At 48.0% G+C, this 24,190-nt stretch overlaps 1 protein-coding gene across 2 annotated transcripts in view; it reads right to left on the bottom strand.

The window, feature by feature from the left end:
* The window catches only part of LOC143408320 (mannosyl-oligosaccharide 1,2-alpha-mannosidase IB-like), a 233,433-nt gene that overhangs the window by 42,807 nt on the left and 166,436 nt on the right, over positions 1-24,190 (bottom strand). For both annotated transcript variants that reach the window (XR_013155610.1, XR_013092469.2), the window contains exon 8: positions 2,506-2,714. The gene's annotated coding sequence lies outside the window, so the exon portion shown is untranslated. The remainder of the gene's footprint in view (positions 1-2,505; positions 2,715-24,190) is intronic.

The following is a 24,190-nucleotide window of genomic DNA, read 5'->3' on the forward strand; positions in this document are numbered from 1 at the left end:
AGGAGGTACCCCAAGCAACAGGCAGCAACATGGGGCACAGAAGACCTCCAGTGCCCCTAGCCAGAGTACCAGCGTGGCACTGGGGAAACACACAGAAAAGGGAACAAAGGGACAAGGAAACACTCGTGTTCCTACCCTGACTGCCATCCCTCAAAGCCTGCCCACCCAGAAACACCCAAGCTCACCTTGCGGGACAAGCAGTGCAGCCAGTAAGGATAACTCTAGTTACCCTTTGGTCCCAATGACATCGAGAGGATCTGGGAGCCATGACATGCTCCCTGAACTCATTATAGCTTTTGAGGCCTTGTGTATCTCCTCCAAAAGAGGAGGTACCCCAAGCAACAGGCAGCAACATGGGGCACAGTTAGAACAGAACACCTCCAGTGCCCCTAGCCAGAGCACCACCATGGGGACCAAGGGACAGAAAGCAAGGCACACCCCAGGGAAAGCAACCTCTGGTGTGGCCACAGTTACTGCCATCCCCCAAAGCCTGCCCACACAGAAAGGCTTAAGCTCTCCTGGGGGAACCAACACCACATCCTCAAAATCAACCTCTACTTGGACCTCCACCCATAGTCCATCTATGAGCCCTGGGAGCCCAGACTGGCTCCCAGATCTGATCTCTGCTTTTGGAGCCATGGTCATCAGCCCACGTGGAGAAACAAGAAGCGCAAAAAAGCGCTAAGAACACACTTGGGCTTTAACACCTTCAGCCCCCCTACCCAGATAGGATGATGCTAACTTCTCTAAGGACTGACACTGCCTAGATCCCAACAGTCCTCCACTGCCCTCAGCTGGGCCTCAGCTGGCCCTGCCTCCACTCCATGGGGCCACTGGGCATCCTATCACTTCCACCATAGGATGGTGAGTCTGGCATGCTGTAGGCCTTGAAGACTTGTGAGGGCACTCAATTTGGCCAGGGCATCCACCCAGTGAAGCAGGGCCATATCTGCAAAGACAACAGCCCATGGGAGCAATCCCAAGGTCAGCTACTAAAATACAGTATTACAACTTGTTTGTCTTATAAGTAATCACCTTATTATTATAAATTACCTTCAGTTGTTACATTAAAATTTGTACTTGCATAAGGCTTTACGAGATAATAGTTTTAAAACTTGTAAGGATAATACAATATAAAACGAATAAGAGTAAAAGATTTAATTTTATAATAGTTATAAATTAAGGAATATATTTTTTCATAATTTGAAGCATTTACTTATTTATATATAGTGTTTTTGTTTACTTTAGGAATATAGTAATCTTTATAACAGAAGCCTATCTTCTGAATTTAATTTTAAATAAACTTGAATAATTGTCTAGATTGATATGGGAAATGATATTACCTACTGCCCAGCTCCACATCCTGTGTGTCCCCAGAGTGGGGCTGCAGTTGAACCCTTATGAGGTCATTCAGACCTCACTAAGAAGAATGCATTCTCCATTTTGAAAATATGAAGACAGCACTCAATATTCTTCACAGCTGCTGAAACTAATTCTGACCTCCATGCAGGAATTTCCTTCTTCTAGGACAACACCCACTCCTCAGGACCCTTCTCATACATTCTAGGCAGGAGACTCAATCCTACTTAAGACATAGAAAAGCCAGAGATCAGAAGTGCAACTCATGGATAAGTGGACAGGCCCTCATGAATTTCTCCTAACCACGCACTCACACATTTCTAACCCTCATTCACCACATCTGAAGAGGAAGGACACCACCAGAAGATGATTGTCCTGCTCATCCTGGGAATCCACAGTCCCTGGTTAGCTGACAACCCCTCTACAAATCTCACATGTCTGTTCAGGAGACAAGCCCCAGATGGAACATACCAAGCTTTCATGTGTTCAATTACTGTTCCACTTGACCTTCTCTCTCCCTCCCTCAATCCAGGTCAGATTCCTTTCCACCTGGTTACAGATTGGGCTCTCAGTTTCTGATCTCTACCATCAGGTAGATGGCTGGGACTTCAGAGAGCTCCCTCTGCTGGACACTGACTAACTTGGAAAATTCAGGCAGCGATTCAAAGTACCTGGCAGCAGTTTCCTAACTGGCTCAGATCAGGGGGGAATGCTGCCATGCTCAACCGAAAATGCCTCCTTCCTCCTTCTAACCAGGAGAATCCTGAGATGTTAAAAATCAAGGCTGAGAAGAGAAAATATGTCTCTTCTAGAAAGAGAAGTATTCGACACCACTCCAGACAAAGGCAATGGAGTAGGTAATGGAGCCAGATGGCTACTGGCAGGAGAAGCTGAATGGGTGAGAGATCCACCTCATGTATTGGTACACTACATGACTTTTGTGGGACTCTCCACCGAGTAGATTGGGCTCCCCAAAGATGTGGAATGCAACCATCACTCCAAAGGAGACCATGTGCCTTGGCCTATAGATGCATTCTTGCAAAATAAAGCATCCCCCTTTCTGGCCTATTCAAAATATTTCTTGAGTTGAAGGGATGCTGGCCCCTGATCTAGTGCCCCAACTATAAGTGTAAAGGGAAGACTCACACTTGCTGTACGAGCTGCCACCTGTCACCCACTTCCTTGGTCTTGAAGGGTCTGCATCATCTGTCACATCCACTAGGGGCCCCACTGTCCACACTTTGCCCTTTCTGAGGTGGCCTCTTCTTTTTGATCTTTTGTGCAGTTTGTGAGTCTTGGGCCAATCACCATCACGAACATCTTCCACAGAGAGTGCAGGCCTGGCATCAGAACACCTGGGCCAGGAAGAACAAGAAAAGAAAACTCACTTTTTTTTGAACCTAGGGAAAAATTACTTCAAGGGTGTAACATATTCTTGAGGCATTGGTGTCATTCTGCTTTGACAGAGAAAGAGTGCCCCCTGAGTACATCTTCCCACTTTCTGGAATTGGGATGATAGTAGAGTGTTTTGTGTGTGAACAAAAAACTTAATCGCAGTAGAATACACTAAGATGGTTATTCTGCACCTATTTTATAAATTTCATGAGGGAAAATGAAACGGTCATAACTACTACCAAAAGTGGGAGTGGGGGAATGTAGTATCCAGGAGCAGCTCCAGCTCTCATTTAGCTTGATTTGGATCACTTCACATTTCTACCAGGACACTTAATTTACTGAGAGCCATGTTGCCTGCCTCAGAAGGCTGACACCTGTGAAGACTTGTGTTGGTGTTCCTTTTTGGGCTTCCTCCGATGTCATCAAACAAATATCTTGTGGCATTTTTTCTATACTAAAGGGTAGGCTAATTGACAAGTCCCCTCTCTCCCAACCCCCCAGAACAAGCAAACAGTGGTTTTATGTGAAATGTGATACCTCTCAGTTTTTGAGAGCTGTTCCATTCTCTTAATGACTGGTTGTCTCAGTTGTTGGCGTTAGTATCAAGATTTCCTAGAAATCTTTATCATTTTCCCCATATTTTTACTGATGCAGTATGGCTCAGCTCCCCTACCCCTACCCCTTGGTCCCTTTTCTCTACTCATCTTTCCCACATTTCTTTTCCTTTTTGTTCTTTATATTTTGCATACCAGAGAAAACGTACATCCAATATTTGTGCATCTAAGTTCTTTGGGGATGTTGATGTGTAGGTTTTTTTCCTTCATGTGTCCTTATCTGGTTTGGGTATGTGTGTGATGCTGGCTTTATAAATTTGGAATGTGTTCCATCCCTTTGTATTTCATGGAGTAATTTGAGGAGTTTTGGCATCACTTCTTCTTCAAAGATTTTTGGTAGACCTCAGCTGGGAGTCCATCCAGCCCTGAGTTTTTCTTTGTTAGAGACAGTAACGAAAAGCCTTCCATCTCATTACAAGTCATTGGTATGTTTGGGTTTTCTTTTGCTCTGGATTCAGTTTTGGTAGATCCTATTTATCTAGAAATGTATTCATTTCTTCTAGGTTTTCCAATGTATTGGAGTACAAGTTTTCAAACTAGTCTCTAATGATCCGCTGGATTTCTGTGATATCTATGATGATTTCACCTTTTTAATCTCTAATTTTATACACTTGGCTTTTCTCTCCTTTTCTCTTGGTTATTTTAGCATGGGGGCTTATCAATCTTGTTTACCCTTTTAAAGAAACAACTGTTTCATTGGTCCTTAGTGTTGTTATGTTTGTTGTCAAGTTCCTTAATATTGGCTCCCATTTGATTTCCCTCCTTCCTTCAGTGTTTGCTCCTCCACCATAGCCTGGCTTTTACACCATTTCCCATGTACACAGTGCATGATGTCGGCTTCCTCAGTAGAGGGCGCTGAAGTGACACTGCAGGAAGCAGAGGCCTCTTTTTGGTTAAGCTACTGCACCATTGCTCTGTGATGCTGGTATGAGTCCATGTGAGGGCAGTGTGGATCAGGCGAGGAGATCCTCAGATCCTGAGGAAGGCTTTGGTCTCCAGGAAAATTTCCCAACACTTTCCAAGCTGAACTTAGGTGATGGTGCCCTCCTAGTGAATGGTCCAACTGTAGTGGGAGGCACCTGGCTCTGAGTTCAGAACTTGGTAATTCCTGGCTCTACCCATGCCCACCTGAGTTGTAGCACACCAAACACACTGCCCTTAGCAGGCACATATTCCCAAGGGTCCCCCATCCCTTTCTGTTCAGAGGATGCTGTGAGAGCCATGGCTGCTGCTCCCTCAGGTAAGGAAGGTCCAGGTGGGCTGGGGAGTGGACAGCCGTGGATGTTCCTACCATGTGGTCACCCATGCTCACCAGCTTGTTCCCTAGAGATGAAGACCTGGCATAAGGCAGAAGCTGCTGCAGAGTATTGAAGCTGCTGCTGACCTTGAGGAAGAAGGTAGGTGCAGGACGCACATCTGGGAAGGCACAGCCAACTTGGGTGGGGGGCAATGGTTCCTGGAGGGGTGCTCCCTTGTGACAGGAGCTGCCACATTGTAGGCAGGCTCACCCAGGATGAGCATCTACCTCTGGAGGGCTGAAGGGGTGACCCATATGTTTAGGGTTCTGGGGCTGGAGGTATGGGGTACCTGTGGTGTCTTTAAGCTGTGTGCAGGGGTGGATGCAGTGTGAAGATCCTCCAGGTTGGGGGCATAGCTTGAGGTGTCTGGTTGGGACCCCCTGTTGTGCAGGAACAGTTGTGTGGGTCTCAGTGAGGGGGCCTTAAAGGAGAGACAAGCTTCTGGGGACAGGTAGGCCTGTTTGGGGAGGTCCATGTTGAGTGGGCCTGCCAAAGAGGGCCCAGTGTTCAGCAAAGGAGAGGTTCAGTTTGGGGACAAAAAGACTCCCTCCTGCACCCACACATTTGCAGTCCCCAGAGCCACCACCACCAGGAGACAGAGGCCACTTCTTGGGGGTCTCAGTTCTGTGAACTGCTCCTTTGGCAGGCAGGGAGCCTGCCAAAGGAGAATGACAAACAGACTTCTGCTGCCCTGCTGCCCATTTACTGTCCCTTAGGCCATGGTGGAGATTAGTCCAGTCTCTGGATTTATAGCTAGTCACCTCTGAGGTCCCTGTAGAGGTGCGGAACATGTATACTGGCGGGGCTAAGGATGGCATCTGCAGGTCTGGACTGAGTGTGCATGGGTGCACACATGGCTGTGTGTTTGTGTGTTTGTGTGTGTGTGTGTGTGTGTGTGTGTGGTGTGTATATGTGTGGAGTTTGGGCTGCAGCGTGTGAGTATGAGAATGTATGTGCATCTGTCTGCAGATGTCCAAGTGCATTTCCAGACATTGCATGTGAATCGGTGTGAACTGTTTTTGTGAGTCTGTTTTGTGTAATGCATGAGTATATATGAATAAATAAGACTATGATTTGTGTGTGTGTGTGTGTGTGTGTGTGTGTGTGTATGTGTGTGTGAGATTTGCCCTTGTCTTGTCACCCCCCACCATTGCTCAGCCTGGCACCCCTTTGCAGCCATGTTTGCATCTTGTGAGCTGTCAGCTCGAGATCTTGCATGGTGTAGACATTTTGGCCCAGCCTGGTCTGTGTGTGTGTGTGTGTGTGTGTGTGTGTGTGTGTGTGTGTGTTAAGGGTGGCATCATGTGGTGGACAAACTGAGCACCACTGAGGCTCCCCTCCCCATGCAGATGCAGATTGAGCACTTACTCACATGCTTTCATTGAGAGTACAATCCAGCCTGAGGACAGGTAGATAAATAATAAGTTCCATGGCAGAAATAAAGGTCAGAAAGACAGGGAAAGGGCTCACCAGAGGTGGTGGTCAGCTTGGCCTCGCTGAGGGGATAATGTTTGAGCAGAGCATTGAAGGAAGGGAGGACATACACTTCTTCAGGAAGGGTGTTCCTGGCAGAATTATCAACACCTGCAAGAACTTGAGCTGGGAAGACAGAGTAGCAAGGTGGCCAATGAAACCAGAGCAGAGTGAAGGAGAGTGATGATGAGGTCAGAGAAAGAACAGGGTCCACCTTCCAGAGTCTCGTGGCTGCTGAGGTCTTTGGCCCTTACTCTGGGTAAGATGGGTGCCCTGGGGGAGTTTGGACCAGAGGAGGAACATGGAAGTATCAGGGACCAGTAGTAAGGAAGCACAGTCACTAGGGTGTCAGGCCAAAGAAGAAACTTCGGCCTATTCTTTTCAGAATTTTGCCTCTGGGCTGGGAACCCCAGGCTCAGCCTCTACTTTTCAGCATTCAGAGTAGGGGTTGCAGAATCCTTGTTCATTGAATGGGCACAGAACTTCCAAGAAGGACATTTCTGGGTCCCCTGAGTCCTGTAGGATTGACTCAGTTGAGCCTGTGTGTAGGCTCATGGGGGCAGAACTTCTCATGAATAATGCAGTCCCACCCACATGATGTGTTTTGAGGCTGTTTCAGGACTCTGACAGCACAGCTCCTGGGAGCTTTGGATAGTGTTGGGTGTCTGGTAGCCTTGATCTCCCTGGTTATCTGTAGTGAGAGTGACAAGAGGGGCCTGGCTTTCTTGTTTGCTTGTGTCTCCTGTGCCATGCTGTTGGGTCTCCCTGCAGAAGCCTCATGAGGTGCTGTAGTAGCTTTTGGGAGCATTTTGTCATGGGCTAACAAGTAGGAAAGGGCACTTTTGTCACCCCCATGGGCCTGCAAAATTGCTAAGGCTTCAGGCACCTGATGCAACAGGACATGGCCTGAGTCCTTTTCCCCAGGCCTCTATCCCTAACAACCATGTGATTCCTAAAGAGTCCTGGATCACATCCCCCTGTTCCTGCTTTCTAAGCACAGGAGGTTCTAGAGCTGACCACCACCTCTGGGAGCCCTAGGGTCTAGCCACCAGCTGTCACCATGCTCTGTGACCGGGCCCTCCCTGGAATTTGCCAAGGCTGTACTTAAGATATAATAAAACAACAGCTAATAAGGTTTGCTCCCCTCCAGGAAGCCTAGAATTCAATTAAAGACATCCTGAATAAATAAAGGCATAAAAACAAACAAAACAAAAAATTACCATATGATACCTAGCTGTTCAATAGCCAATCTCATTTAACCACACCCATGCTCTGTGGAGTGAACAACACACCTTCCACTGGTGCATTAGAAAACTGGGACAAGGACATGGCAGGATTCTTGCCTAAGGTCACAGAGATAGTGAGTGGTTTACCCAGGGATCTGGCTGCAAACCGTGCTTTACAATGCTCTGCAGCTGCAACCAACAGCCCATAGGTAGTTATGACCTATGCTGGGAGTTGAGTTGGAGTTGGCAAAGGGCCAGACTTTGGAATCAGACAGTCCTGGGTTCAAATTGTGGTCCTGCCTGTTTAGTAGCACCTGAACCTCTGGAATGACAGTCTCTTTTCCCTTGTGCAGCAGTGTTGCTGACCTGTTCTCATGGTGCCATCTGTATGCAGAAAGGACTGCTTCGCTCACTCCAGTGGGAGCAAGATGGACTCAGCTGCAGGGGGTCAGTTTCTGCCCTGTGCTCACAGATGACTTTGCAGATGCTCTCAGAGCATGAGCTTGACCACCTGGATAAGCCCTGGGTAGGGGTGCTGCAGGCCCCAGAGCTGTGCTATATGTTGAATGCAAGGGGTATTTCTTGATGTCCAAAGGGACAAGCTCTTTGGGGGGAGCCTCCAGATCCTGCCATGGAGTAAAGATTAAGGTAAGCTCATCCTGAGCCCTTGGGTGAGGGGTTTCAGAGTTCTAAATTCAGATGGGTCACTGTGATTTTCTTTTAGTGATATGAGAAGATGGAAGATCCATATTTTTATGCTTTTTCTGTGCCTGATGTTTTAGGAGCTCAGATTGAGGGTGTTCTTAGGAATGTGACAGTTGCTGCCATACCGAGGCCACATTGAAAATTCAGATAGCTGAGGCCCTAGGAGTCAGACACTCAGTGACACTTGGGTCTTTGAAAGCATTCCCTGCAGCTATTCTTCAGTCAATTATGCTTAATTAGTAGACTAGAATTATAGAATCTCCAGTTCATCAAACATCAATCCTAAGTGCTTTGCCTTGTCTCATATAATCTACAAGGCTGACTTCCTCTTGTGTAGGTGAAAGTAGCAACCCCTCTTTATTAGCAAGGAAGTTGAAGCTTTGAGGGTTTAAGGACTTGAGCCAAGGCCACACAGCTATGAAGCAGCAAAGTGGTCCACCTTTCAAATTGGATAAACCCTAACAATGTTAGCTAGATCAATAAGTAAGCAAGCATAACTTTACAGGAGAAAGAAAGGCTGACAAGTGGATTGCTTTGGTTCACATGTTTGGGAATTGTGGGCTGAACACAACAGATTCAGGCACAGCTTTATCCAGAGGTTGCAGTGTCATCATCAGGACACTGCCTCTCTCCATCTCCCTGCAATGCCTTCTTTGCCCACCCTGTCTCTGGGGGTGGTGGCATGTTGCCAAGCATCTTTAGAGACACAATCTTCTAGTTTGGCATTGGAGGAAAAGACAGTGTCCTAATGATGATAGTGAAAGTCATGGGCCAGCCTGGGTCACTGCGTCTTTCTGCCCATCATGGTGGGATGGATTGATCTCAGTGGTCAAGCCTGGAGGGGCTGAATCATTGTGTGAGAGAAAGAAAGAGTCACCAAAAATATTCAAGGGTAAATGATGAGACAGGGAGATGAAAGCCAAGCAGGCAAGCCACAGATGTCCCCACTGAAGGGGTGAGAGCAGCTGCCTTTAGAACACAGCCCCTTGCCGTAGAGGTGGCTGATTTTGCCCCTGTGCCTGTCTTTGGTCCTAAGTGCTGCCTGCAGGCTTACTATTTGCCAGGTGTCCACTGGATCAGGTGAGAAGACCCTGATATTGTACAAACAGACACCAACTTGCTGCATGGAGAGAGCATGCTCAGCTTTCCTGGGTACCTCCAAGTGTCCAGAGTGCATTACCCAAGCCTGGCTCAGATTGCCCAGGTCTGAATCAGTGGAGGCAGTTGTAACTACTACCATCAACTGTGTGGCTTTGAAACATCAGAAAATGATTTCTCACAGATCTGAAGGCTGGCAGGCCAAGATCAGGGGGCCAGGATGGCAGGATATGGTGAGGGCCCTCCCTCAGGTTGCAGCTGACCCACTTCTCATTATATCCTCACCTATGACTTTTCCACAGCTTCCAAGCCCTGCTTTCCAATCCTGGGGGAGCTGGGGAGACCACAGTGAGCACAAGGAAGGCCTATACCCTCTTAGAACCCACAGTCTAGAAGGAGAGACCGAGCGAGGACAAGTCAACTGATGAAGAAATAGGATGAATTCAGAAATGGTTGAGGAAACAGAGGAGAGGGAGGGTCAGGGTGTTCCTAGGTGGCAGTCAGAATGGGCTTCTCAGAGGAAGTGTCATGAGAGCTGAGAGCTTATTGATGGACAGGAGCTGCTGGGCCCAGAAGTGGGAAGGACAGCTTAAAGGTGCTCAGGCAGCAAGCAGCTGGCAGACTCTGAGGGAGCAGGGGTGGAATGGAGATAAGTAGGGACAGTCCAGGGACAGAGAGAAAGAGGTGGGCCACCCTAAATCTGAGTCTTCCCTCAAGGCCTTCTGAGGAGGTGTCAGGCAGGGCTTCTGAGCTGTCACCATCAGACAGCTTCTCTATAAAGACCCCAAAGCCCCTCGAAGACCATGCTGTGCTGAGCTTGGAGAGAGGCAGGTTGGGAAGGAGGTGCTCGGTCTGTTTGCCCCAGCCTCTGGTTGCCTGCCCTCAGCCTCTCCCAGTGCAGAGTGACAAAGCACACTTCTTCCTCCTCTTGTTTTTTACTTGATAACATTTTAGAGCATTTTTAAGCTCAAAATTGAGGGGAAGAACAGAGATTTCCCAAATGCTCTCATCCCTACCCAGCCTCTGCCTTTGTCACCATCACTACCCACCAGAGAGGCACATTTGTTCCAGTTTAGAAACCCACATCATTGTCACCTAGAGTCTGGAGCTTACCTTAATCTTTACTCTTGCTGATGCACATTCTGTGGGAATGGACAGTTGTAGAATGACATCAACCCACCTTTGGCCATGACCATGATGTTTACTGGCTGTGATCTGAGGAAGCAGGTGCATTGGCCACCAGGACAGAGCAACCTGAATCCATGTGGAGCTTCACTGATGCAAAGTGCAGTCTCCTCACAGGCCTGATGGGCCTTGCCTTCCTAGGTCAGCAGCCTCATTGGAAACTTGGGAATGGTAAAAGTGACACCTACATTGCATGGGTGCTATGATCTTTGGGCTTACGCAGGAAGCACTCACATCTAGGAGGCACCCATAGGGGTTTGTTGAATGAGTGAATAACGGTACTCTCTTCCAGACTTGGTGTGGGACAGCCTGGATTTGAATTCCCACCCTGGCACATGTAGCTGAGTATTCTGTGGCAAGTCATTTCATCTGACCATGACTCAGTTTCCTCATCTATAGAGGGGGGATATATCCATCACATTGAGTTACCATGAGGAGTTGAAGAAACCATATCCATAAGCATGGGCCAGAAACACAGTGGTAGGTGGTGCTACTAAAACAAATGTATGCACACTTACTATGCAGCAGCTACTGTCTTCAATTCTTGAAAGCTACTTTATTCCTCCCCAAATTTGGACATTCCTCAGAAGGTGCTGGAGCTGCTGTGTAAAAGATGTGTATTGCTTCCAAGCCCTGGCACATGGCCATCTCCTGCTTGGTGCTGGGAATTCTGGGAACTCAGTCAGCTCTGGGGAAAGTAGTGTTTTCAGAGAAGCAGCCTGCCTGGATGTTTAGAAAACTGAGTAGGATGAGCCCAAAGAGTGTCTGCCTCAGGCCTGGTTCTGTGTAACTCTAGGCAGCCTATAGCTCTGGCCTTACCGTGTGGGCATATCCCCTCCCTGTGAGAAAGTTCTCTGCCTCAGGCCTCACTACTCTGAGGCTTCAGGAAAAACAATTTCCACATTTAGGAAGCAGTCTGTGGATTGCATCTGGGAGCATTTCAACCTGCATGTAGCCAGAATAGAAACACTTGGGGAGAAACAAATAGAGTCCTGGCCCTGAATAGTTAGGCAGTAGGTGGTTTGGCTCAGTCATCACTCAAATGTATGTGTAGCACCACCATGGGCCATCATTTGGCCTATTATATAGGAATCAATGCAGACAAACCTTCTAGTCCTCCTGGAGTTCCAATATTGTCAGGAAGTTAGTCAAGCCCACCAGCCATCTTGGCAGATGAGGGGCACAGGATGTTAGAGGTGTCAGCCTCATCGCCATCTCTAGGTATAGAAACCTGGAGCCAGATGTTTGTGAGGAGTAGCTTCAAGGAAAGAAGGGAGTGGTCTTTGGGCCAGTCAGGAGGGCTCCTGTTTCATGGGGAGCTGTTATAAATGATGGCAGGGCAAACCCCAATTTCCACCCTGTGTGATTTCCATCAGAGGACTCAACTCTGGGGTTTACCGTGTAGAAAGAACATATTGTGGTGCAATTGATTCTGGGCACCAAAGGAACAGAGTAGTGGTTGGGGCCTCAGAGCCAAGCCCCGTGTGGATCCCTTTCCAACACAGCCAATCCAAACCCAAGTTGCCCATACTTTTTTGTGCAGACACCGGAGAGCAAGTCTGGGGAGCCCCTTACCCACCCATGTGCCTCACAGGTTGCCCTTTTGATCTGTTGCATGGACCTGCCTGGCTACTCTTTGGGAACCCATGATGCAGGGACCGTGGGAGGTTCCAGTTAAAAGAGAGGCCCTGTCCATCATGACTCCGTTTCACTCCACATTCCTGAGCACCCTCTGCTCCATCATCAATACCTCTATCCAGAAGATTTTTGAGGTCCCAAGACTTGGACAACCTGAAGCTTTTCAGGACCTTCCTGTTTCTCATTATGCCGGAATCAGAGGGGAACTTTCATGTCCTTCCACAGCTGAAGAACACAGATCCTGTAAGTCTGAGCTCTCTGATGATGGGGTCTGGGGCGGATGACAGAAGGTGTGTGCAGAGGAATCTCAGCTGGTGCCCCTGGGATCTGCCATATGTTCCCAAGACACACAACGCTAACATCCTTCAGCTGGTGGAACCTAGTCTGGGAAGATGGCCAATTGTGGAGGAGGGCCAGGACTATTCTCAGAGGCAGGGTTCTGGTGTGAGTTGGGAAATACCCAAGGAAATTCAGTCATGTTGGTGTTTTCTCCTGCAGCTCTAGCACCATATCAAGTGATATAATTGCCTCCAGCAGCTGTGGCCCAATTTACTTGCTTACATTTGGGGGAGCATATTATCACATTCCCTGTGAAGGAGGAGAAATAGCCCTCAAAATCAGAGGTTGGTCCTACACCAGCAATGACCACACAGGAAGATATAGAGCCACCAGTGGCCGCTGAGCCTTCAAGAAGAGGAGGAAGCTTAGCTGCCAATAAGCAAATCAGTGGATATTGAACATTATCCTCCACTTGGTGTATATATATGGTACATATGGTGCTCCAAGCTGCCATCCCATCCTTTGAAAGAGAGCCACCTTTCCAGGCAGCAATATAAATTCAGGGTCCAAAACAATAGAGGCAGGAGGTCAAGAAACTATTAGGCCACAGCCCTCCACATCTACTAGAATGTATCTTCACTTCCCTAGTTCTAAACTTTTCAATGGCATGTCCCACATGTGAGCTCCTGAGCATTACCTAGTACCAGAACCCCCAGCACAGCTATCCTTCCCCTCCCCTCTGAGATTATCTATTTAATTTTTTGTGATGCTAATTCTTATGGCATTGTAAGTATCTTTAGTGGCACTCTTTTATGTTGACCTAAAAGTGCTTAATCCATTCACCAGGCTGTGCCACCACCAGTACTGCGTAGCTGCTGATGGAGCCCATGTAGAACTCATAGGTGCTGTGAGAGAGGATGCAAACAGGCCATCCAGGAGGAGGTGAGATAGATGCCCCTGTTATGGAGCAGAAGGGACTGCCTAATGAGTGTTGAAGAATTTAGGCCATTATAACTCATACTATGATCTATTTTAACTGTCATGTGGCACTACAAATCCCACTCATATAAGATAAAAACCTTAATATGTACATTCTTATTGCTCCACAGATCATGGCTCACCATTTTCTTATTCTTTAATACACAAAATTCAAGTTAGAACCATTAATGACTCAGCAATGGTCTGTACTGTTTAAATAAAAGGAAGAGTCTTACGTTTTGCACTTCAAATGAAAAGCTGTGCATCTTACACTACTTTGTCACACTGAGAATGCAAAGGAAAAGTTCAAGAAGGAAATTAAAGTGCTGCTCCAGGGCATATGTAAATGACTAGAAAGCAAAAACAGCCTTATTGCTGATCTGGAAAGACTTTTTATATTCTGAAGAAAAGAAGAAACAACCCACGTTCTATGAAGATGAAGCCAAATCCAGATAAGGCCATCACTTTAGATTGTTATACTGACAAGAGAAGTGAGAAAGCTGCAGAAGAAGTTTGAAGGTGCCAGAGTGTGGCCCATTATGTTTTTGGCAACAGGCCCCTCTCCATAAAATGAAAGTGCAAGGCAAAGAAACAAGTGCTGATGTATTAGCTCTTGCAAGTCATCTAGAAGGTCTTGCTAAGCTATTCGATGAAGATGTGTGGTGCTTTAGGTAGTAGGTGTCCCCAGAAGTTCATGGGTGAGCCAACACAAGGATTATCAGTGAAATGACTCAGTTCTGAGAGCTTTATCCCAATCAATGGTTTATTCCACCGACAGATATGAACAGGCAGCAGGCATGGAAGGGCATGTGCTGGATCTTTCCCAAGCCTGGAGGTATAGGTGGCACCTGCAAAGGCATCTAGTGGCTGTGAAAGAAGTCTGGTTTCTGGGACTGAAGCATATAGAAGCCAATCTCAGCGTTCCACAGCAGGGTTTCACATTGGAGGTTCCCAGTGACCAGGAGCAGTGTCAGCATCCATCTGTGGGGAGAATGTCAAAGAGCGAGCCAAGGTGTCTTAAGGCAGTTTGAGGAGCCCAGATGTATCAGTGGCAGGATGGAGAATTGGCTTCAGGCTTGGAGGACAGCCATGGGCAGGAGCCTGGACAGTGAAGCCTTGGCGTTTGGGATCTGTGGAGGTATTGGTGTCTGAAGTTCAGTTATGGCAGCAGTGGCAAAGGCAACCAAGGAGTCTGTAGGTGGCAACGTCAAGCCAGGCATCCAGAGAGGAGCATTCTCATCCTCTGGCAGTGGCAGCAGTCTGGTCCCAGTGCACTGATGGTGGCTGCGGCATCACTGGTGGCCCTGTGGGGACTCCAGTGGCCGCAGTGTGGAGCTCTGTTAGCGGTGATGGTGAAAGCTTGGGACAGCAGGCCTCAGAGTCAGAGGACGACTAGAGGCTGTGATGGCCTCTGCAGTGGCTCCTCCAGGCAACTGGTATTGCTCCTGGTAGGGCCTGCCTGCTCATGAAGCAGGGCACAGGAGCTGGTGGTACCCAGACACCTGCTGAGGACCTTATGCTGCCCATTCCAGCAATGCCTGGCATTGGCCTTGAGTCCACCAGGCTGCTCACCTAATCCTTGAGTTCACCCTGCCCCTCCCTGAGTTGCAGCCTCTGAGGGATGAGTAGGCCTGCTGCCAGCTGGGGCAACCTTGGGAGAAGACACCCACCCTCCCCAGCTACATCTCCCCTGGGCTGTGGTAGCAGAGTGCAGAGGTGGGAGGTGGGGGGGCCTAGAAAATCATCACCCTCCATGTGCATCCCTGAGGCAGGACAAGGGTGGAGGGCACAGGAGGCAGTGGGAGTCTAAGGGCAACAAGTTCTCTGTCTTGGTCTTCTGCCACCCCCAGCCACAGAAATGCACTTTGGGGGTGACGATGCCCTAGGACCTCTGCTTTCTGCACCCACAGTCCATGCAGGATGTGGCGGGGGATGGTGAGGTTCTCTCCTAAGACCGCCCCAACCTAGCAGACAGCCTAGTTCCTCAGTAGAGAGGCTATATCAGGTGATGGGGTGAGCAGACATCCAGTGGGCACATGGCCAGAGCAAGACATGGCAGCTGTGGGCAGCATAAGGTCCTGGGCAGCTGCCTGGGTACCACAGCCTCCCGCGTGCTTCTTCCTGAGCAGGCCAGTCGACCAGGAGCAAGACCAGGGCCCGGAGCCTCCACCACAGAGGACATCCCAGCTACTGGTTACCTTCTCACTCTGACACCCACTATCCCATGCCCTTGCTGCCATGCCAGCCTGGAGCTCTTTGCTGCAGCCAACCAGACTCCCCACATGGCCACTGGATGCCACCTTCACTGCCCTGCAGCCGGACCCCAGTTACTTCTGCAGGATGAAGATGCTTACTGCTGGACACTGCCTGTTGTTGCTGCCCCTGCTTCTGAACTCTTATGATGCCACCACCATTGTGCAGCATTCAAACTTCTAAACTCCAGATGGACTCCAACACTGCCCACCCCACACCTGGTGCCCAACCCCTATACTGAGGCTGGACCCCTGATGCAGCTGCATGTTATTCCTGCCCCTTCCAGACTCTGGAGCTCCACCCTGCTGCCACCAGACTTTAACATGGATACTAGACAGTGACACTCGGTACTGGGGCCAACTTCACTGCAACTGCAGGCAGACCCTTGTCACTATGGCAGATGAAAACACTCATGGCTGGATGCATCTGTTGTTACAACCACTGTTTCTGGATTCTTCCACTGTCACCGCCACCATGAGTAGGAAGCAAGGAACTCTCAAATCACAGCTGCATGCTGACACCACCACAGTCACCCCCACCCCACGCCAATACTCAACTCCTGACTTTGGACGCCTGATGCCTTATGCCCCAAACAGCTGGTGCTGCTCTTGCCACCATATGCCACCATTTCATGATGGTGCCATTGCAGTGAATTGACCCCAAGGATGCTTCTCTGCTCAAGATGTATAGGAGCTGGGAAACTGATCTTTCTCCATTACAGTCACCTCACCAAATTCCACTGCATGCTGCCTGCCTTTTGTCACCCCAGGACCAGCCACCAGTTTTCAGGACCCTTGAGGAGTTGTGGCTCTAACTCAGGGAACTCATCCAAATAAACAAGTGAGCACTTTAAATAAATAAAGGCTGCAGTCCTCACAGCAGGCAGTGTGTGGGGCTAGGTGGGTCCAGCTCACTGGTGAGAGGGTGGGGTTAGAGCCTGGGAGCTGCTGGCCAGCTCTAGACCTGATCCTGTAGGGCAAGATAGGGAGGGATCTCTGGCTGCTCTTGGAGTCTAGCCCTGGAAGAACCTTCTGGTCCTTTTTGTTGAACTTTCCATGGTGTCTCCTTCCCCTACTCCTCCACTCTTGTGCAGGGACTGGAGAGCAAGTCTGGGGAGCCCCTTACCCACACATGTGCCTCACAGGTTGCCCTTTTGATCTGGTGCATGGACCTGCCTGGCTACTCTTTGGGAACCCATGATGCAGGGACCGTGGGAGGTTCCAGTTAAAAGAGAGGCCCTGTCCATCATGACTCCCTGTTTCACTCCACATTCCTCAGCACCCTCTGCTCCATCATCAATACCTCTATCCAGAAGATTTTTGAGGTCCCAAGACTTGGACAACCTGAAGCTTTTCAGGACCTTCCTGTTTGTCATTATGCCAGAATCAGAGGGGAACTTTCATGTCCTTCCACAGCTGAAGAACACAGATCCTGTAAGTCTGAGCTCTCTGATGATGGGGTCTGGGGCGGATGACTGAAGGTGTGTGCAGAGGAATCTCAGCTGGTGCCCCTGGGATCTGCCATATGTTCCCAACACACAACGCTAACATCCTTCAGGTGGTGGAACCTAGTCTGGGAAGATGGCCAATTGTGGGGGAGGGCCAGGACTATTCTCAGAGGCAGGGTTCTAGTGTGAGTTGGGAAATACCCAAGGAAATTCAGTCATGTTGGTGTTTTCTCCTGCAGGTCTAGCACCATATCAAGTGATATAATTGCCTCCAGCAGCTGTGGCCCAATTTACTTGCTTACATTTGGGAGAGCATATTATCACATTCCCTGTGAAGGAGGAGAAATAGCCCTCAAAATCAGAGGTTGGTCCTACACCAGCAATGACCACACAGGAAGATATGGAGCCACCAGTGGCCGCTGAGCCTTCAAGAAGAGGAGGAAGCTTAGCTGCCAATAAGCAAGTCAGTGGATATTGAACATTATCCTCCACTTGGTGTATATATATGGTACATATGGTGCTCCAAGCTGCCATCCCATCCTTTGAAATAGAGCCACCTTTCCTGGCAGCAATATAAATTCAGGGTCCAAAACAATAGAGGCAGGAGGTCAAGAAACTATTAGGCCACAGCCCTCCACATCTACTAGAATGTATCTTCACTTCCCTAGTTCTAAACTTTTCAATGGCATGTCCCACATGTGAGCTCCTGAGCATTACCTAGTACCAGAACCCCCAGCACAGCTATCCTTCCCCTCCCCTCTGAGATTATCTATTTAATTTTTTGTGATGCTAATCCTTATGGCATTGTAAGTATTTTTAGTGGCATTCTTTTATGTTGACCTAAAAGTGCTTAATCCATTCACCAGGCTGTGCCACCACCAGTACTGCGTAGCTGCTGATGGAGCCCATGTAGAACTCATAGGTGCTGTGAGAGAGGATGCAAACAGGCCATCCAGGAGGAGGTGAGATAGATGCCCCTGTTATGGAGCAGAAGGGACTGCCTAATGAGTGTTGAAGAATTTAGGCCATTATAACTCATACTATGATCTATTTTAACTGTCATGTGGCACTACAAATCCCACTCATATAAGATAAAAACCTTAATATGTACATTCTTATTGCTCCACAGATCATGGCTCACCATTTTCTTATTCTTTAATACACAAAATTCAAGTTAGAACCATTAATGACTCAGCAATGGTCTGTACTGTTTAAATAAAAGGAAGAGTCTTACGTTTTGCACTTCAAATGAAAAGCTGTGCATCTTACACTACTTTGTCACACTGAGAATGCAAAGGAAAAGTTCAAGAAGGAAATTAAAGTGCTGCTCCAGGGCATATGTAAATGACTAGAAAGCAAAAACAGCCTTATTGCTGATCTGGAAAGACTTTTTATATTCTGAAGAAAAGAAGAAACAACCCACGTTCTATGAAGATGAAGCCAAATCCAGATAAGGCCATCACTTTAGATTGTTATACTGACAAGAGAAGTGAGAAAGCTGCAGAAGAAGTTTGAAGGTGCCAGAGTGTGGCCCATTATGTTTTTGGCAACAGGCCCCTCTCCATAAAATGAAAGTGCAAGGCAAAGAAACAAGTGCTGATGTATTAGCTCTTGCAAGTCATCTAGAAGGTCTTGCTAAGCTATTCGATGAAGATGTGTGGTGCTTTAGGTAGTAGGTGTCCCCAGAAGTTCATGGGTGAGCCAACACAAGGATTATCAGTGAAATGACTCAGTTCTGAGAGCTTTATCCCAATCAATGGTTTATTCCAGGGACAGATATGAACAGGCAGCAGGCATGGAAGGGCATGTGCTGGATCCTTCCCAAGCCTGGAGGTATAGGTGGCACCTGCAAAGGCATCTAGTGGCTGTGAAAGAAGTCTGGTTTCTGGGACTGAAGCATATAGAAGCCAATCTCAGCGTTCCACAGCAGGGTTTCACATTGGAGGTTCCCAGTGACCAGGAGCAGTGTCAGCATCCATCTGTGGGGAGAATGTCAAAGAGCGAGCCAAGGTGTCTTAAGGCAGTTTGAGGAGCCCAGATGTATCAGTGGCAGGATGGAGAATTGGCCTCAGGCTTGGAGGACAGCCATGGGCAGGAGCCTGGACAGTGAAGCCTTGGCGTTTGGGATCTGTGGAGGTATTGGTGTCTGAAGTTCAGTTATGGCAGCGGTGGCAAAGGCAACCAAGGAGTCTGTAGGTGGCAACGTCAAGCCAGGCATCCAGAGAGGAGCATTCTCATCCTCTGGCAGTGGCAGCAGTCTGGTCCCAGTGCACTGATGGTGGCTGCGGCATCACTGGTGGCCCTGTGGGGACTCCAGTGGCCGCAGTGTGGAGCTCTGTTAGCGGTGATGGTGAAAGCTTGGGACAGCAGGCCTCAGAGTCAGAGGACGACTAGAGGCTGTGATGGCCTCTGCAGTGGCTCCTCCAGGTAACTGGTATTGCTCCTGGTAGGGCCTGCCTGCTCATGAAGCAGGACGCAGGAGCTGGTGGTACCCAGACACCTGCTGAGGACCTTATGCTGCCCATTCCAGCAATGCCTGGCATTGGCCTTGAGTCCACCAGGCTGCTCACCTAATCCTTGAGTTCACCCTGCCCCTCCCTGAGTTGCAGCCTCTGAGGGATGAGTAGGCCTGCTGCCAGCTGGGGCAACCTTGGGAGAAGACACCCACCCTCCCCAGCTACATCTCCCCTGGGCTGTGGTAGCAGAGTGCAGAGGTGGGAGGTGGGGGGGCCTAGAAAATCCTCACCCTCCAAGTGCATCCCTGGGGCAGGACAAGGGTGGAGGGCACAGGAGGCAGTGGGAGTCTAAGGGCAACAAGTTCTCTGTCTTGGTCTTCTGCCACCCCCAGCCACAGAAATGCACTTTGGGGGTGACGATGCCCTAGGACCTCTGCTTTCTGCACCCACAGTCCATGCAGGATGTGGCGGGGGATGGTGAGGTTCTCTCCTAAGACCGCCCCAACCTAGCAGACAGCCTAGTTCCTCAGTAGAGAGGCTATATCAGGTGATGGGGTGAGCAGACATCCAGTGGGCACATGGCCAGAGCAAGACATGGCAGCTGTGGGCAGCATAAGGTCCTGGGAGGCTGCCTGGGTACCACCGCCTCCCGCGTGCTTCTTCCTGAGCAGGCCAGTCGACCAGGAGCAAGACCTGCGCCTGGAGCCTCCACCACAGAGGACATCCCAGCTACTGGTTACCTTCTCACTCTGCCACCCACTATCCCATGCCCTTGCTGCCATGCCAGCCTGGAGCTCTTTGCTGCAGCCAACCAGACTCCCCACATGGCCATTGGATGCCACCTTCACTGCCCTGCAGCCGGACCCCAGTTACTTCTGCAGGATGAAGATGCTTACTGCTGGACACTGCCTGTTGTTGCTGCCCCTGCTTCTGAACTCTTATGGTGCCACCACCATTGTGCAGCACTCAAACTTCCAAACTCCAGATGGACTCCAACACTGCCCACCCCACACCTGGTGCCCAACCCCTATACTGAGGCTGGACCCCTGATGCAGCTGCATGTTGCTCCTGCCCCTGCCAGACTCTGGAGCTCCACCCTGCTGCCACCAGACTTTAACATGGATACTAGACAGTGACACTCGGTACTGGGGCCAACTTCATTGCAACTGCAGGCAGACCCTTGTCACTATGGCAGATGAAAACACTCATGGCTGGATGCATCTGTTGTTACAACCACTGTTTCTGGATTCTTCCACTGTCACCGCCACCATGAGTAGGAAGCAAGGAACTCTCAAATCACAGCTGCATGCTGACACCACCACAGTCACCCCCACCCCACGCCAATACTCAACTCCTGACTTTGGACGCCTGATGCCTTATGCCCCAAACAGCTGGATGCTGCTCTTGCCACCATATGCCACCATTTCATGATGGTGCCATTGCAGTGAATTGACCCCAAGGATGCTTCTCTGCTCAAGATGTATAGGAGCTGGGAAACTGATCTTTCTCCATTACAGTCACCTCACCAAATTCCACTGCATGCTGCCTGCCTTTTGTCACCCCAGGACCAGTCACCAGTTTTCAGGACCCTTGAGGAGTTGTGGCTCTATCTCAGGGAACTCATCCAAATAAACAAGTGAGCACTTTAAATAGAGGCTGCAGTCCTCACAGCAGGCAGTGTGTGGGGCTAGGTGGGTCCAGCTCACTGGTGAGAGGGTGGGGTTAGAGCCTGGGAGCTGCTGGCCAGCTCTAGACCTGATCCTGTAGGGCAAGATAGGGAGGGATCTCTGGCTGCTCTTGGAGTCTAGCCCCGGAAGAACCTTCTGGTCCTTTTTGTTGAACTTTCCATGGTGTCTCCTTCCCCTACTCCTCCACTCTTCCCTGAGGAGACTCTGTGTCTTGGACAAAGCGTCATCTGGGCATAGGGTCTCTGGGCAGTGGTGTTAGGCCCCAGTACATTGCAGCAGGCAGGGGACAGCCAGACTGGCCATACCTGGACTTGTAGGAAAAATAGCCTATTGGGAAAATACCCTCCTAGACCTACCAAATTGAGCCTAACACTGGCTTCTTCCAAGAGATTATCAAGAAAGGAAAAATATAAGTAAGCAAATTTGTCTGGTTAAGGGGTAGTGTGAGAAGTAAAGACTTCAGATTGGGTAGAGCTGGATTTAAATCCCTCTTAACTGGGTGACCTTGACCAGGTTGCAGAACTAGGTACAACCTTGGGTTTGCATCTGGTAAAGTAAATTTGGTGAGGAGGATAAGCCAGGGGTAAAATTAAGCTGTTGAGCAGTACCTAAACTTTGGGCGCCAGGAAGGCATTTGACATGATTTCTATACAGAAATATATTCTGAGATTAAAGTCAACCCTCTTAGAGGTGCACCTTTGGAAGGCAACTGACCTGTGAGCAGGTGGTTGAATTTACTTCATTTTTAGATGAAATAATAATATATGGAAGATCATAAGCCAATGTTGGGTTAGGCTTGTGAAATTATATGCTGTTTTCAAATTTGTTTAAAGTTACATTGAGTTAAATTTACATAATTCAAGTCTCCTGGGATATCCTTCACCTCTTGTCACACCCCCACATAGAGCACTATCTACAATCCCTTACTCTTTTTAGAGTGTCACCAAATATGTCAATACATGTATGTACACATGCAGAGATATACATTATGTAATACTTTGTTCCTTTTAGCCTGCTTTGGAACCTCCTGAAAATAAAATCTCTTATTCTTACGTACATTCTTTTGCAGCTTTCCCTCCTTAATTTGTACCCCTTAAGCTGAGCATCAGGAAGAAGGAAACACCAGAGAAACTCAGAGATCCAAAGGACACCAACCCTGCTCAAGTCACTCTGGAAGCTGACTAGCCTGAATGTGCCCAAAGCTTGAGGAAACTTCAGCCCTGCTTCAGTCACTCTGGGTTGGATGTACAAGGTGAAAGATATACTAAGCAAAAGGAAAATGGACTGTTTCACTCCTTAAGACAGCTCTTATACTGTCATTGCCACCCCTTACTTCTGTCATATACAGAGTCCTTTGTTTTGTCTTGACTCTAGGACTGATAACAATCAAACACATAGTTAATAATATCAGAAAAAATACCACACACACATGTATCAGTTCAATCCTGAAAGGGCTTTGCAGTTGAAATCCAAGCTCACTATTTGGAGGATGGTTTCCTTTTCTTGGTGGGTTCAAAATCTTAATTGATATAGAATGGATTATGCTATGAACTTGTTTATTGCTTTCATGTTTGTTTCCTCTTTACATTAAAACTAGTGGTTCTACAATTGAAGCAGGTTTTTTTTTTAAAAGAGAAACAACAACTATGATATTACATTATATAAAGCTTTAAGTCAAGAAGATATAATGCCGTTTGACTTAGAGGATTAAATAATGAGCCTCAAAGAGGGTAATGCTGTAGTTCCCAAAAGACTCCCACCTTAATTGTAACACACAACTCTCTCTTAATCAAGAAGAGATTATTTTAAGAAGTCAGCAAAATTTCCAGAGCACTCATTGTGTTTGAGCTCCTTTTTGTTGTAAAGGCCAGGTTTCTCTTTCTTGTAAGAGTTAGGCCTGCAGGGCTGGGGTTGTGGCTCAGTGATAGAGCACTTGCCTAGCACATGTGAGGCCTGGTGTTCAATTCTCAGCACCACATAAAAATAAAGGTATTGTGCTCATCTACAACCTAAAAAAAATCTCCAATCAAGTTTGTTGATGTGTAAAAATTTCTGTTTTCTGTGTAAAAAATTGTGAAACATCTGTCCAACCTATGAATGTGGAACAAAATTAAGTTATATTAAACATTGTGCTGTGTAACCACCCATTGAAATCTTAGAGGATTTCCAGACCTGGGGTTCAGAGCTTGTTTGGTGTTAGCCCCTCTGGATTGCTGCAGCTTAAATATATCTGCTTCCTCCAAATTCCTCAGGTGTCCAGACTCATCTTTCTTACATCAATGCCTGCTTGAAAAGCTAGAATGTCCTAATTCTTGAAGGGCCTGAAGAGACAGTCTCTCAGACTCTTGTCACAGTATGAATTCTAGGAAAAGTAATTCATCACAATGAAACTAAATTCAGGTTTCTTTATAGGGACTTCCTGGATGTAATATCAAAGTTGCATGATAAAACTTGTATACATCTATTGAGTTGCCATTAAAGATATATAAATGATATATTTGAAAAAAAATTAAATCTGGGGGAAAATATGTTTTGTGAGAAATCTAAAGCCATGCTTGTATTTTGTGTTGTTTTAAATTCTATGCTGTAATAATATTAGATTTTATTATTACATTTTTAAATCTGAAAAAGACATCAGAATTTTGTACCATAATATTGTCATAAAGGGAAAATTTTATTGATTAGAACATATGCTTTCCTGCTTTTAGAGCTAACAGTTGAATTAAAGGTTTGCACCAGACACCAACTCCATCAGAACCTCAGTCTGGTGAAACCACATCTTGGTGCCTGCCCAGGCCAGTGCCCATGTGTGCCTGGCTCTTTGCCACCCAATAGATATGAGCCCTGAATGAGGGTGGTGGGACCTGAATTCCAACCCCCTTAGTGCTTATGTTTGGGCCACTTGGACAGCTGTGCTCTGCTTTAAGTTCTTCTCTGTGAGGACTTGTGTCCAATCTGCCCATGGGACTGTTGAAAATCAGTGAAGAAATTCACCAAGTTTTAGGATGCCTGGTTGCTGTACAGTTTGAGGAGGGACATCCTGACAAAGGTACCTCTGTGACTGACCCCTACCCTCTACCTGCTTTCCTTCACAGTCT

The sequence above is a fragment of the Callospermophilus lateralis genome, chromosome 10, assembly GCF_048772815.1.
Source record: "Callospermophilus lateralis isolate mCalLat2 chromosome 10, mCalLat2.hap1, whole genome shotgun sequence".
Taxonomy (NCBI): Eukaryota; Metazoa; Chordata; class Mammalia; order Rodentia; family Sciuridae; genus Callospermophilus; species Callospermophilus lateralis.